This window comes from Peromyscus eremicus, unplaced genomic scaffold, assembly GCF_949786415.1.
Source record: "Peromyscus eremicus unplaced genomic scaffold, PerEre_H2_v1 PerEre#2#unplaced_91, whole genome shotgun sequence".
Lineage (NCBI taxonomy): Eukaryota > Metazoa > Chordata > Mammalia > Rodentia > Cricetidae > Peromyscus > Peromyscus eremicus.
Window position 1 is genome coordinate 122260 of NW_026734331.1, and position 15363 is coordinate 137622.

Here is a 15363-nt window from a genome sequence, read left to right on the forward strand (position 1 = left end):
ATGATGTCATTGTTTTTCTATGCTGAGTAGTATTCCATTGTGTATATGTACCACATTTTGTTTATCCATTCTTCAGTTGAAGGGCATCTAGGTTGTTTCCATGTTCTGGCTATTACAAACAATGCTGATATGAACATAGCTGAACAAGTGCTCTTGTGGAACTCAAGAAATTAGACATCAAAATGCCCAACAGTCCAATTAAGAAATGGGCTATAGAACTAAACAGAGAATTCTCAACAGAGGAAACTCGAATGGCTTAAAGACATTTAAGGAATTGCTCAACATCCCTAATCATCAGGGAAATGCAAATCAAAACAACTCTGAGATACCACCTTATGCCTGTCAGAATGGCTAAGATCAAAAACACTGAAGACACCTTATGCTGGAGAGGATGTGGAGCTAGGGGAACTCTCCTCCACTGCTGGTGGGAATGCAAGCTTGTACAACCACTTTGGAAATCAATATGGCGCTTTCTTAGAAATTTGGGAATCCATCTCCCCCAAGATCCAGCTATACCACTCTTGGGCATATACCCAAGGAATGCTCAACCTTCTTATAGTTTGAAATTGTTAATCATTGTGTCTGGCCACCTTCTCTCTTCATCCACAAGTATAATGAGTGTGACAGTTACTGAAGCTTCTTCCTCCTGGCAACAGTCTCTGCAGAATCCTGGGCTTCTAGCATTCTCTGCCATGCTTTTTTTCTGAGTAAGGGCTAAAAAGCAACTGGAACCTCTGGAAGAGGAAGGCATTTGTTGGTATGTGGTGGTGGGTTACATGAAATAAGCAATGTAGGTGTTTTTCTAAGTGTTGCACCTTGGTGGAAAGGGATCTTGGCATTTAAGAACTCAGGAATAGCACAAAGTCAACTTAAGCATAGCAGCTTTCATCTCTGCTCCAGGGAAAGCTTTCCCCAAAGTAACAACTCTACTTTGATAGGGGAAGGTTTCCCCCAGCGAAACTGTTACAGTTCTGCTCTGCTCTGCTCTGCTCCACTGTGGCTAATGTTCCCTCTCTGCTCTGCTCCCTTCTGACAAAAGAAGGTCTCACCCAAACATCATTCAAGAGATTTATTGTAGGAGAAGAATCCAGGAGGGTGGCTTCTTCTACCTGGGTGGAAAAAGGCAGTTAACGACTGAACAGGTACAGGGCTTATGTAGGGCTTCTTAGCGGGGACTGTTTTCTAGGGTGAATTTTGCAGGGTGAGAATTGCTCAGATTCCAATCCCTGAGTTTGGACAAATCAAGAGATTGGTTTGATTATGTTGGGTAGGTTTTTTTGCTCATGGATTGGTTGGTTTTTGTGCTTAGTGGGTCAGGAGCAGAGTGTGTTTCTTTGACTCTGGTTTAAGAGCCAAAGTTTGATTCTTTCACAGGCCCCTTTTACCATTTTTATTCTGGTTTCATAGGGTGTGTTTCTTTGGCTGGCTCATTTGTCCTACAATATTTCTTTATATTTGAAAAAAAAAGAACAATGCATTTCCCATCTCAGTGTATCTTCTTAGACAGGAAGATGATATTTTCTTTAAATATGGGTAAATCTTGTGTGTTTCCTCATTTTGGTTTTGATTGTTATCATTCTCTTTGGTCACTCACGGGAGGATTCATAGACTGTCTTATGGCTTGGGTGTCATGTGCATTTATATATATTTCTTACTCTAACTGCCTCAACAAGCACTACTATGACAGTGTCTGTCAGTCCTCATTGAAAATGACCCTGGGGCCTGTTTAGCTCTCCTCCTGAGTTCACATGAGCTGTCAGCACTTTCCCTTGGGACCTCTTTTACACTGAGCTAGTGCCATAGCTAGCAGCTACACGCCCAGCTCAGTAGACCTGTTCTTCCATGCAGATTGTTTCATGTTTTGTGGTTCTTTGTCATAGGCCAGGAGGCTGCCTTGGTATTTACCCTTGCAGTTTCCTTCATACCTGACCACTTGTCAGATAATGTGACACATTCCAAGTGGCAATGACTGAAAGTTGCGAGATTCATCCAGGCTTCTGGTTGTAGATCTTGCAGAAAAAAGTGTGCTCTTATAGCAGCGTAGACCCAAGTGAGTAGAACATCAGTTGGCCTATGGTATTGAGAAATCAGAGTGGAGAGAAACCAGAGAATAGATAGATAGATAGATAGATAGATAGATAGATAGATAGATAGATAGACAGATCTGTGTTCTTTGTTTAATTTCCATCATTTCTGTGTTTATTTTCAAACACATGATGCCATGATCCATTTCTGGATCATGCCAGAAGTGGGTTTAACTTCAGAAGATGTTATCCAAGAAGGTGATTAGTACTTCTGAAAATATGAAAGCTATTTCAATCCTGTTGTACGATATGAGCCAGTAGTAGAATAGCACCAATATGATTGAGTTGAAAGATATGATGAAGTCAGTCTCACCCCAAGCGTTAACCCCCTTTCTGATAGCAAGTTGGCTTTCATAGACCAAGCCAGACTCTTCCATCATTTTGCAGGAGAATTGTCCGGAATTGTGCTATTACGATGTCGGCTGTCTCTCCCCCATACTAAAATGTCAAGAGAGATGGATACACTGGTACAGAGAAGGCAGAGTTGTTAGGTGTATTTACAACAACTCTCCAATTTGATATGTGTACACATGCACAGAAGGGAATTCTTATCTTGTACTGCAATTCAACACAAAATCTCTGGTGACTGAGGAGTTCCAGGTCTAGAGGGAAGACAAATGCTACTGTTTTGTTGACTGGAATGGTTGGGTCTCTATGTTTCCCTTCTAAAACTTTGTGGTTTTGCAGGAGATTAATGTAGTTAAGGTGCAGATGTAACTGTTAAAGTCTGCCTCCTTGCTGGTCTTCCTTTGATATTTCTGTTGCTGATGGAGAGAGTTGTCATTGTTTAGGCTGCTGAGACTCAGTGGCTGCTGCTGTGGTGAGATGGCTGCTTGGTACTCAGAAATGGATCATGCACAAATCAGTCCACCCAAAGCTCATTGAGTGTCCTGCAAGTAGGAGCCCAATCGAATTGAGAGCTAGAGCAGTGGGGTAGAATAGAGTAGCATGACTTTCAATTCCAAAATCAAGTGAACATCCCATTGTGATATCTTAGCAGTGATTACCTCAGATGGATGGAGACCTTAGAAAGTAATTGAACAGATTAATGCAGTTGTAGACAGGTCTGTGGCTGTGAAGCTTAACTGTACATAGTAGAAGGAGCCATGGAGAGTCATGATTACTTGACTTGTCATTCTAAATGTTACTTGCATTTGAACACCAGGCCCTGGTGGAAAATGGTCTTTTTGGAAGCTAGAGAATAGAAGAAGTGGAGAGTTAACTGAAAGTAAGGGACGTCCATGTATTGCTTCCACAGGAAACACCAATAAGTTGGTGGGTATAATGTGAAGTGTTCTACCCTCTCTCTATTTCAGTATGGAGTAACTTTAAACACCAACACCAGGTCTATCTCATTTTCCATCTATACTAATCCAAGGAATTGAACATGTTATTGCTTTGCACATCAGTACAGATCGCAGCATTTTTCAGGAATATCTATGCTAGCTGATTTCCAATAAGAGAGCAATGGAGAAGGAATATGTGATGTCTACACACAACAGAACCATTTCAGCTAAAGTTATGAATGTAGTCAAGGTGATTGCAGGAGAGTTCTTGTAACTCGTGGTAATCATATTATACCATATGTATCTAGTCCCAGACAAATATCTCCCGATGCTATCTCTATATATGGATGCTAGATACTCACACCTCCATGTTCCATTCCTGACATTGAAGGCAATGCTGTTGAGCATATGACCAATGCCTAAGATTTTTGGTGGGAGTTAAGGAATAGGGTAGGCCTTGGTCACAAAATTACTGGGCTCAGTATACAATATACAGTTTTAAAATAATGTGTTTAAAGAATAGTACAATGAGAATTAATGACATTGAGGATTCAATACAAGTATAGCATTGTGTAAATTGCTTTAATATGAAAAATGCTTCCTGAACTTCTTAAATAAGGATTATTTTACAAGATCCTTAGTTTGAATACATAAAGATTAAAATAATAATATCAAGTTTAGAAGATATCCATCCAAATGTGTTTCTGCTGCTCCTAAGATGTGAGATGAAGACAGTAGTCTCATGGCAGTGTGCAAATCTGTCATTAAGCCACACACAGGGAGTGATAAAACCAGAGGACTCCCTAAGCCATTGCTTTCCATCATTCTGCTGTACTCAAATTTGTCCCTGTGAGGATCATTGCATTCAGGAAGTAGGATCTTTCCATGCTGGGATAGTTAACATTTTCTAGGTGAGTTAGACTGTACTTACCCTTGTTAGAATGAACAATTTGGGGCATACACAGTAGTTGGGGGTTAGATATTGTGAAGAAAGAAGCACCATGAAACTCTATGGAGAGTGTGAATACAATTCCTCAGATGCCCTATTTCATAGAAGTAGAAAAGCAATCATAACTTTACTACAAAATTAGAAAATACCCTGGATATCATGAGTGCTTCACAGGCATTGTAGCAAGTATAGCCTACAACTGAAACAAGGAAGACTGTCAGAAAAAAATGAATCTGAGTCAAGTTGCATTTGTAAAAACATGTGGTTTCATCTCTTTGAATTTCAGGTACAAAAATGTACCCTGGAGTACACTTGGCCTCTTCATCAAGACATGAACTGAAACATGGTTATCAACCTGTACTGAAAGAACCTTGATTCCACCTTGCTTGTTAGAGAATTACTTTCATCCCAGCACTCTTGAGGCAGTCGCTGAGGAGTGTGCAGATGTGGATGCAGTAGGGGAGGCAGAGGCTGAGATGGAGGTTGAGGCAGAGGGAGAGGCAGGCAGATCTTTGTGAGTTCAATGATTGCTTGTTCGATGTTGTCAGTTCTAGGAGATGCTGGGCTATGGAGTGGGTCACAGTTTAAGAAACTAAAAGTGACTTAATAAATAAATGAATTCTGCTCACTATATGTAGCCTTGGAAAAAGATAATAGTGAATTCCCCAGAGGCCAAAGTGTAACAAACTCTGTTACTATTAGAGCACAGAGTAGCACAAAGAGTTGAAGGTTCAGGAGATGCCAGTTTTCTTCTCACCCTTCCTTCCACAGTGAGTGACAGACCTTCACAGACTCCAGCATGTGCACGCTGAGGTGGTTTTGAGGCTTTTTAAAGCCATCATGGCTGAGCTCAGGTTAATTGAACATCCTCTTGTTGTTGAGGACAGTGGGCTTGTCTTCTGTCTTTACTCTGTGACTTAATTGCATCAACTCTTTCAGCTTTCTTGGAGTTTTATCTCTAATACACTTGGTCTTGTCTTTTATGATTCCCAGGTCTGCTGTGCCTGCAGAGTGTGGCTTTCTGAACTTTGCCCTCTATATGCTGGTTGATGTTGTCAATATCAACTTCTCTAGCCATAGCACTGTTCTAAGGCTCTGTCGCTCCACCAGGTCCTGACACTAGATTCTGGCCAGAGAATTTCGATCAAGCAGATTAGGGCTTTGCTCTTCCTTCTTTCTCAACTGGTTTAAGGATGTGCTGATGACACCTGATCTTTACTGGGCCTGATCGCTTCTGAAAACTATGGAGTCTTTGCATTGGGTGGCTGTGGGAACCTGGAATTGGTTTAGTTCAGAGAGGGAGTTGAGCAGTTTGGAAGATGAACTTCTACCACCAGTGTAGTCATGTCTGCAAGTCTATTCTGGAGGCCAACACACTGTGCATGTCCCAGGCTCATCCTGACCAAGACTGCTGCTTCCCAATGTCACAATGTCAGAAGCAAGCTTCTATCCTTGACTCTCAGCTGTCTTAGGCTCCCAGCATCAGTGAAGTACAAGGGATGCTGCCTGTCAGTGTGTGCTAAAGGGAGAGAGATGGATCTTGTTTCTCTTTCATGCACTCATAGGCATCCAGAGGCATTGACAGATTTGTTGCCATCTCATGCAGGTTTTTATTCTCTGTTCCAGACAGGGATCATGTGGCAATGCCCGGAATTCTGAAGGTTGTGATGGGGGCAGTTAATGACTTGCCACCATCAACAGGAGGTGTCCTCATCTGGTAATCCAGGGAGTAGGAGTAGCAGAGTTCTTTCTGTTCTGCAGCTGAGGGAATCTCTGGCTTTGACGTGTAATTCCCAGGGAAGTCTCCCTTTGCACCACTGAAAAAGAGTCAAGGAAGAAGTCAGTCCCTGTAAATGGGATGTCCCTTCCTTTCAGTGCACCTTGTACTTAGGCTCCTACAACAGCTAGATGACATTCTTAGGATCTCTGCCAAGGCAGCAGATATTCAGATATTCAGATTTTGGGTAGATAAGAAAAATGCACCTTGGCTTACACATGGCTTCTTGATCACATGCTGGGAAACCTGGATATCCACATAGATAGAAAGAAACTTGATTCCATTTAGTTTGTGGGAGCATTCCTTTAGTCTCAACACTTTTGTGTCAGGATCCATACCATGGCAATTGCAGAGGCAGTCATAGAGTCATAGGCAGAGGCAGAGATAGTATCAGGTAGAGGCAGGCTGAAGTTTGTGAGTTCAAGGCTAGCCTGATCAACATAGTTAGTTCCTGAACATGCAGGGTCATGGAGAGAGAACCTGTCTCAAGGAACTAAAAGCAAATTAACAAGTCAATGAGTTATATTTCCTGTGTGTCACCCTGTGAAAGAAATGTCAAATGCCTCATAGGCCATAGTGTGAGTAATCCTGATACTATGAGAGCACAGAGTATGTGAAAGAGTTGAATGTTCACAGAGAGGCCAGAATGGAGCAACACACCAGCCACTCAAGAAATCCTGGCTGTAGCTGACAGATGGTCTCTCAAGGAAGTAAAGCATTTGTTGCCAGAAGAAGGTAATAGTTATTAAGAGGGGGTCCTAGAGAACAGGAGGACAGCTTTGTTATTGCTACCCCAGTAAAAGATTAATATTTAGATTATTTAGAGTTAGATAAAATATATAAATCATGAGAAAGAAGGCAACCCAGGTAGTAAAGTGCAAAGAGAAAGACAGCCCTCCTGATTTCATAAAAGAGAGCTTGGACATACAAAGGTTCAGTTTGAGGAGGAATCAGGGAAATGCATAGTGACCCTCCTAGATGCCATCCAAGGCCAACTAGAAAAGAAATGACAGCCACCACTAAGAGAGTTCACAGAAATGAATGCTATACAGTGCTGAGGATGGAAAGATTTCCAGTCTGACTGGATGTCAGTGTGGAGGATCCTCCAAAAGCCTAAACCTGGACCACCACATGGTTCATATATGCCTTTGCAAAGAACTGAATAAATTAGAGAGGTACTTGCCCATTAGTGTTGATTGCAGCACCGTTTCAAGAGTATTAGGGAACCAAGCATGGTGTCCAACAGCATTGCCATTGGTGAAGAAAATGGGATGTTCGTAGAACGTGAAGCCTTTTCAGCCATAGGGAAAATGAAGTTATATTGTTTGCAGTATGTGGATTCAACTGAGGTTCATGAGATGGCTCAGTAGATAAGAACACTTGCTTTTCTTGTAGTATCCCCAGGCTTACTCCAGAGCACCTTCTGGTGGCTTTCAATCTCTCTTAACTCCAGACCTCAGAGACCCGATGGCCTCTTCTGGCCTCTGTGGGCACTCCACACATGTGTTCCACAGGAATTCAGGTGGACGACAAACAAACACACAAACACAAAATAAAGTATTAGTGGGTGATTTCAAAGATGGATACAACTTGAGACTAACAGTAATCAAATGAAAATCTACTCAGGAAATTGGTCAATCTTGTATATTTTCTCTTTAAGGTGGGTGCTTGATAGTGTACATGTGGAATCCTGTTTTTCATTTCATGAAATTTCAGGAGGAGCTCTGTCCCAGACTAGTAATAATTAAAGGGCTGGGGTGAGAGTTTCAAAATGGGAGGAAGTGTGGTGAGAACAGGATTGTGTTAACTATAACAGTATACACTATAGGGAACATACCAAGTTCAAAGACTTTTATTTTATTTAAAAATAATGTCAAGAGAAAAATTTTATTACCACTACAGGTTTTAGCTAATTACTTTTACCTTACATAACTCTACCAGGGGACTTATATCATATGATGTATTTATGTAACATATATTAATACTTAGACAACATAAATGAATAACAGGAAATATAAGAAGAAACCATAAAAACCCTCTATATATACTTACTCATGAATAAAATGTAACTGACTTTAGTTTCTCCAGTCACTTTTAGTGTCTTCAGATATTTACAAGTATAGAAACTATGTCTGACCATTTATATATGAAATCTGGATGTACATATTATTCACGTTAACTCAATACATACCTTCATATCTACATGTACATCCAAGTCTTTATATCCAATGTATACATGTATATGTGTCTCTATATCTTACCTTCTCTATGTTGAATAGCACTGTGTTCCAAAGTCTAGGGTAGCCCTTACATGACATAGCCAAAATATGTAGAAATTTCCATATCCTTCTGCCTCTGAAGGAAGAGCTGTGGTTTTCCCAGAGAGGTGTACTTGGCAGCATTCTCTCTCTCCTGTTGAGCCTGCCTCTTCATGGCCTCCCTCTCTGGTCTCTGCTTTTCTGTGATGGGCTGTGAGATGACTGGCCCTGGAATGTGGACTTTCCTCCATGGAATTGGTTGGCAGCTGAAGTCTTGCAGCAGATATTGGATTTGAGGTTTTGGAGGTGATGGGGCCTTGTTCTTGTCAGCATAGGCAAGCTCCCTCTGTAGTGAAGGGTGAGATGATGCCCTGTAGGATTCTGGCCTACGGAGAGCTGGCTGAGGCCCAGGGCAAGACTGGATGGGGTTGGTTATGTTAGCTCATGTGGCCCTGATAGCAATAGGCAGAACTGTCTTGTCAGAGGCCACAAAGAAGTGCTGGCATGAGCTGGTTTAGATGGCTTGAATGTGGAAGGCTGAGCCGAGTGGGAATGAGGCCTCACAGGGTATACTGCAGGGGCCCTTCGAGAAGCCAGGGAGAGAGGCTTTCTAGAAACCAGTCTGGCTTGCGGCTTTTCCAGGGCTGGAAAGGCAGAAGTACTAACTTGACCTTCCCAGGTGGGGGAAGCTCATACTGGGATGGAGATGGACACTCACTGTGAGCATTGCTCTCTGGTCTCGGAGCATTGCTCGGGGTTTTACCAGGGCTCCCGTCATCGGATGGCACATCCAGAAGGGATGAGGTGGCTGGGCATGTTCTAGGATCTTTGTTGCTGCTGAAGTTTAGCTGAGCCCGGGAGGAGATGCCAGTTTTCTTCTCACTCTTCTTCCCCAGTGGGTGAAAGACTTGCACAGATTCTAGCATGTGCATGCCGAGGTGAGTTCGAGGCTTTTTAAAGCTGTCATGGATGAGCTCGGGTGGATTCCTCTTCCTCTTGTTCTTTGGCATGGTGGTGTTTTCTTCTGCCTTGACTCTGTTCCTCGACTGCTTCAGCTCCTCTGTTTTCTTGGAGTTGTTTTCTCTGGTTCTCTTTGTCTTGTCTTGCCCCTGAGCCCTAGCTCTGCTGGGCATGCTAGGTGTGGCTCTCTGGGATTTGGCCTCCATGTGCTTAGGCATGTTGTCAATAGCCCCTACTCTGGACCCAGCACTGCCCACAGCCTCTTCTTCCTCCACCAGGTCCTGGAGCTGGATTCTGTCCTGAGAAGACACATCAAACATCTCAGAGGCTTTTTGGCCATGCTTTCTCACTTGGTCCACAGGTACTCTGATGATGCTGGAGCTTTCCTGGGCTTGATCACTCCTGGTGTCTTTGGATTGGGTTGCTGTGGGATCTTGGAATTGGTTCATTTCAGTGATTAAGTTGAAGAGTCGAGGGAAGGTGAATATCTGCCACCAGTGTAGTCATGTCTGCAAAGTTCATGCTGGAGCCCATCACACTCAGCAGCACCCCAGGCTCATCCTGACCAAGGCTGTTGCTTCCCAAGGTGGCATTGTCAGGAGAAAGCTTCTGTTTTAGGCTCCCTGAATCAGTGGAGTTCAAGGCCTGCTACATGTTGGCATGTGATAAAGGGAGAAGTGATGGGTCTTGTTTTCTTTTATGCCCTCATAGGCATACAGAGGAGTTGATAGATCAGCTGTCATCAAATCCAAGTCATTATTCTCTGTTTGTTCCAAGCTCAGAGCAGGAGGCAAGGGCAGGAATTCCAAAAAACTGTCAATGGGGGCAGTTAATGACCAGTCCCCATGGACAGGTGGTGTCTTCTGGACATCCTGGGTGCAGGCATTGCAGAGGTCTGGACTCTGCAGCAGACAGAGTGTCTGGCCTGAAGCTGTCAATCCCAGGGATGTCTCCATTTTCACCACTGAAAAAGAGTCAAGGAAGAAGTCAGTGCCTGGTAAGTGAGGTGCTCCCCACTTTTCAGTGCACCTCAGTACTCAGACCCCCTACAACAGTGGGGAAGGCTTTCCTATGAGCTCTGCTTGAGTAGCACAGGCGGCACGGCACCTCTATTGGGAGACTTGTGACCACTGTCTTATTTCTGGTAACCATGTGATATCATGTTTTCTCAGATGTTTGTGTTTTCCTCGGTGTTTGTGTGTTGTGTGCATGTATAGTGATCATAGGGAGGTGACAGAATTCCCTTGGGGTGTGGTCCTCCCTTGCCTTCCCCATGTCTCTGTAAGAGTGACCTTGATTTCCGTCGAAGTTTTTGCTATCAGGCAGGTTGTCTGGTCCACAATTTTCAAGAACTTACCCTTGTCTTCCAACTCTTGGCATTACTCAAATGCCCCCAGTTGCCTGACTTTCTAAATGGGTTCAGGTAACCAAACCCAGTTCCTAACTCCTGCAAGGCAATCATTTCTACAACCCTGGATTTCGTCCAGCTCCACATTTCACAGTCTTGTTATTAATGATGTTAAAATTGGCTTAAGAAGGTGAAATCTTTAGCTTGTGTTATGTTTGTAGTTTAGAACATATCCTAGGGATCATGCATAGCCTTGGGTCACCTCTGAATAATCATAGCAAAGAAAAAGAGAGAGATAGAGACAGAGACAGAGAGACAGAGAGAGACAGAGAGAGACAGAGAAACAAAGGAAACAGAGAGAGACAGAAAGAGTGAGAGTGAGAGAGTGAGAGAGAAGGAGGGGTATGGTGAATGGTAGAGGGAGAAGAGAAAGAAAATCTTAGCCCAACTTAGCATTTATAATATGGAGACAGAGAGAAACAGAGAGAGGAGAGAAAGAGAGAGAGAGAGAGAGAGAGAGAGAGAGAGAGAGAGAGAGAGAGAGGAGAGAGAAGGAGAGAGACAGAGAGACAGAGAGAGAGACAGAGAGAGAGACAGAGAGAGAGAGGGAGAAGCTTTGCCCAACTTAGCCGTTGTACACTGGTACACCGGGTATACTGGACTCTCAATGCACTTATGCTTCGAAGAGAACTGCAGTTCCAGCACTTGGAATCTGTGAGTAATACTTCTTCTAGGACAGATTTGGAGTGGAATAGATTAGGATGGAGGTGATTGCTGTGTAACCTTGCATGGGAGTGATAAGCTGGGTCAGTGATGTGTGTGTCTGGGGTGGTGTCCTTGGACATGTCTTAATGGAGGATGGGTGCCACTCATTGCCCTGAATTGTCAGTCATTATAGAGACTGAAGATGGGGATGGTAAGCCAGGCCAAGGCTGAGCTCTCAGGACTCCCATCCTTTCTCCCTGAGGACATCCACTGCTGAAAGGTGGAGCTGTGTCTGCTTTGAGTGATGATCTCACTCCTCCCTCCTGGCTTTACTCACCTTGAAGACTGATGTCTGCCATGTCTTGAGCAGGTGTGGGATAGTAGATGGCAGAGGTGGAGAAAGGTGTTTGGACATTCGTTGTCTGAATCTCCTTTGGCATCATCACCATCTCTGGTTGCAGGGCAGAGTCCTGACCCCCAGAGTAGGACACAGAGCTACAGGCCTGCAGGCACTGCCTGAGTTCTTCAGACATCAGAGGGCCCAGGCTGTTGAGGTCATTGTAATAGACCTGGCAGCCCTCCTGGTAGGAAGGTGCCAGGCTGTATCCTTGATTTGGTACCTGTGGTGGTGTGGCCTGAACAAGGCTGGCAGATAGTATTGGATACGAGAGGACTAAGGAATTGGGATCTAAAATATTGTCACCCTGGGCTGTCATAGACAAGGAGGAGAATGTGGTATTCTGGTCAATGACAGTTACAGTGAAGTCCTGGAGTGCAGCTCCCCTCCTGTCAGTGCTTCCCGTGGGATCTCACTGGAGAACACCTGGCTAGGAGGGTGGTGAGGCAGAGCTCTGGCCCTGGTCAGTCAGTGCAGTCAACATGGTTGTGCCAGCTGGTAAGCAGGGGTAGGCACTGTCCATGAGCTGCTGGGAACAAGTGCTGGAGTCTGATGGCAGGAGCCATGCTGAACTCAGAGCTGGGGTGGAGACCCTGGAGAAGTTGCACACACTTCCTGCTAAGGGTGTGGCATTCCTCAGCACAAGCACAGGGGGCTGCAGAGCACATTCTGTCCCAAAGAAAGGTGCACTTTGGAAATTTTCTGTAGGAAGAAAGAGGAAAGTGGGAAGAACAGTGAGATGGAATCTGTGTGGCTTATGTGACAAGCTTTGTTATCTGCAGTTTGTCCTGTCTGGGAGAGTCTGGGACATATTTTCCCTCACATAATCCAAACAAATGGTTCAGAATGATTCTTGGTAATGGATAGGGTGACACTCATTTGATGAGCTGCCTGTTCTTCCTGTGTGGGCAAGCACTTCCTTGCTTGATCCACGTTGACCCTTGCTCTGACTAGACAACACCCTTCTTTGCCCTGCTTTGTGTTGTTCTGATACCGGCTGCGATACTGTCACACTTGTGTCCTAGAACAGAAGTGTTTAAAGTAGGAGAACCTTAGACAGCTTCTCATGCCTGTGCCTTTGTCCTGTTCTGTGCAAATCTTTCTCTATGTAGAAAGAGAGAGAGATTCTCTACCTAGATCAGTCTGGCCTTGAAATCACTCAGCCTGGCCTGCCTCTGCATCAGAGTGCTGCCATTGTAGGTTCTTTCCATGTCCACCAGGCTTGGCTCTGCTCTGAGCTTTCTTCATGAAATGAAGTTTCAGGAATATCTTAGATAAGAACTGTATTTAACTAATAATCCCATCTACCTTCTTTTGTTCCCCACTACTTTTTATGTAAGTCATTACTTCTTTTTTTTGTATAAATTCAGCACACATCCAAAATGACTACATGAATAAAACCTGCTGATAACATTTCATGTTGAGTGCCTATGTTTCAAGTGACAGTTTGAGATTTCTAATGTAGCACGGGGTTCATCTCTGAATAAGATTGTTTCTTAATTAAAAGTTGGTTAAATTGATTCTTCAATGAACACTTCCACAGTATTTGTTAATTTCTTGTAACTCTCCTAGTTGGGAATCCTTGTGAGAATTCCTGCAACACACTGGTGTGTCAGTTCTTGTCCAGAGAACAACTGACTGTGGAGTACCCAGCCCATGTTGATAACATCCAACACAACAACATATTGTGGAGGATGATGTGGAAGATGGGCTGGATAGAGTATAAGAGCCAGGGACTAGAGCTGGATATTGTATTCTATATGTGACAGGAAACCTTTACCTAGATTAATCTCAACAATGTGGCTGCATAATAATGGGTTGGGACATGATAATGTCCTCTTTCTTTTTATTTAATCTGTAGTGATCTGTAACATGCAGTTCCCAACTGCCTTTGTGTACATCAGGGTCATCTATGCAATTTGTCTTTTTTCTTTATCCATATTTTCTAACCCCAGTAAGAACCAAATCTAAATGTGACATTCATTTCCAGTATCTCTATCAGCATCAATAATATAACCATTACACAAAAATTTAAAAGTGTAGTAAAAATAAGGGAGAAGTGAGTGATCCCATATTTTTTTAATATTTTAAAATTTCTTTCCTTACCTCCCATGGTCAGAGGGAGAGTATCAGCAGTCCACAGTACAATGGAGCAAGATAATTGGTTGTTCTTGTCTGATCAGCTGACCTAAGTCGCAAGTGTGTCTGGTATCAAACAGCACTTACTGGTCACTGGTTACAGGTGACCTGTGATGATCCAAATTTGTTTACAGGCATTGCCATGGCAACCCCAAGAACCTACCAGGGTTGGTAGGTTGGGTTGGAGGGAGAATGATGTCATAAACGGGGCAGCAGCCAATGCGAAGGTTGGATTCTGAGCTAACAGATGGGATTGGTTGGAGAGGGTGCCAGGAGACCAACAGTAGCCATGGAGGCTGAGGTGTGTGCTAGTGAAAGAAGACAATCCTGACATGGAAGTCCCCCTTTCAGGAGGGTATTTCAGGATATTGGTAGAGCTTCTTATAACGATCATCGATGAAGCTGTGTCTATGGTTCCTATGAGGTGTCACCTTCCAGGAGTGAGTGTGCTTTCAGCATACACTGTACATAGTCAGTAGCCTTGCACAGGAAGGAGAGGACCACATGGGAGGAGGGAATTTGGGTGAGAAACTGTATCAGTTGATCTGGTTTATGAGCCATCATCATCAGTCCATGACCCAAGGAAGAGATCAAAGGGCTCCATTGTGAGTGTTGAAGGACAGGGCTGAGTGTAATGAGATCACATTGGATGATGAACTCCAAGAATCTTCTATTTGGGTTTCTTCTCCTAGATGCCTTCCTTAATCTGTGTTGGTCCAGGCAGGACTCACATCTCCCTTCTCTGCTTTTCATCCCTTTTTGTTAGGGTTTGTTTCTTGAACTAGGCTGAACCTGTATGCTTAGAGTGGTGGGAAGTATCATGGTGAACTTCCAGAAGCAGTGGTCTTCTGTTCCTTGTGAAGATGCTTGTAATTTGGTGCTGCTGGTAGTAGCAAGCACTTGAGGGGTAACCCCTGTTTGGGTGTTCATCTTGTATCTCACTGTGGTCTCAGACACATGGGCATTCTTTGTATCTTGCCTCCCTTTTTACAGTATTGAGGTTGTTATTGAGTCTGGCTGCCTTCTCTCTTCTTCCACAAGTATAATGAGTGTGACAGTTACTGAAACTTCTTCCTCCTGGCAACAGTCTCTGCAGAATCCTGTGCTTCTAGCATTCTCTGCCATGCTTTTTTCTGAGAAAGGGCTAAAAAGAGACAGGAACACCTGGAGCAGGAAGGCATTTGTTGGTATGTGGTGGTGGGTTACATAAAAAAAAAAGCCATGTGGGTGTTTTTGTAAGTGTTGCAGCTTGGTGTCAAGGGTTCTTAGCTGTTGAGAGCCAAGGAATAGCACAAGGTGAACTTAAGCATAGCAGCTTACATCCCTGCTCCAGGGAAATCTTTCCTCCAATGTAACAACTCTTCTTTTTAGGGGAATGTTTCCCCTAGGGAAAGTGTTACAGTTCTGCTCTGCTCTGCTCCACTGTGGCTACTGTTACTTCTCTGCTCTGCTCCCTTCAA

General features: G+C 43.7%; 2 long non-coding RNA genes and 1 pseudogene across 12 annotated transcripts in view; 1 reads left to right on the forward strand and 2 right to left on the reverse strand.

Annotated features, from left to right (window-relative positions):
* The window catches only part of LOC131901470 (uncharacterized), an 81871-nt gene extending 73749 nt beyond the window's left edge, over positions 1 to 8122 (forward strand). For all 11 annotated transcript variants that reach the window (XR_009376603.1, XR_009376606.1, XR_009376602.1 and 8 more), the window contains one exon: positions 4606 to 8122. This is a non-coding gene — a long non-coding RNA (uncharacterized LOC131901470). The remainder of the gene's footprint in view (positions 1 to 4605) is intronic.
* Positions 3934 to 6589, reverse strand: LOC131901473 (uncharacterized). The gene is made up of 2 exons (XR_009376619.1): positions 6303 to 6589; positions 3934 to 6136 (listed from the first exon to the last, which is right to left on the reverse strand). It is a non-coding gene; the product is annotated as an uncharacterized LOC131901473 (long non-coding RNA).
* On the reverse strand, positions 7281 to 15314 carry LOC131901468 (uncharacterized protein C2orf78 homolog; annotated as a pseudogene).
* Positions 15315 to 15363: the final 49 nt, after the last annotated feature.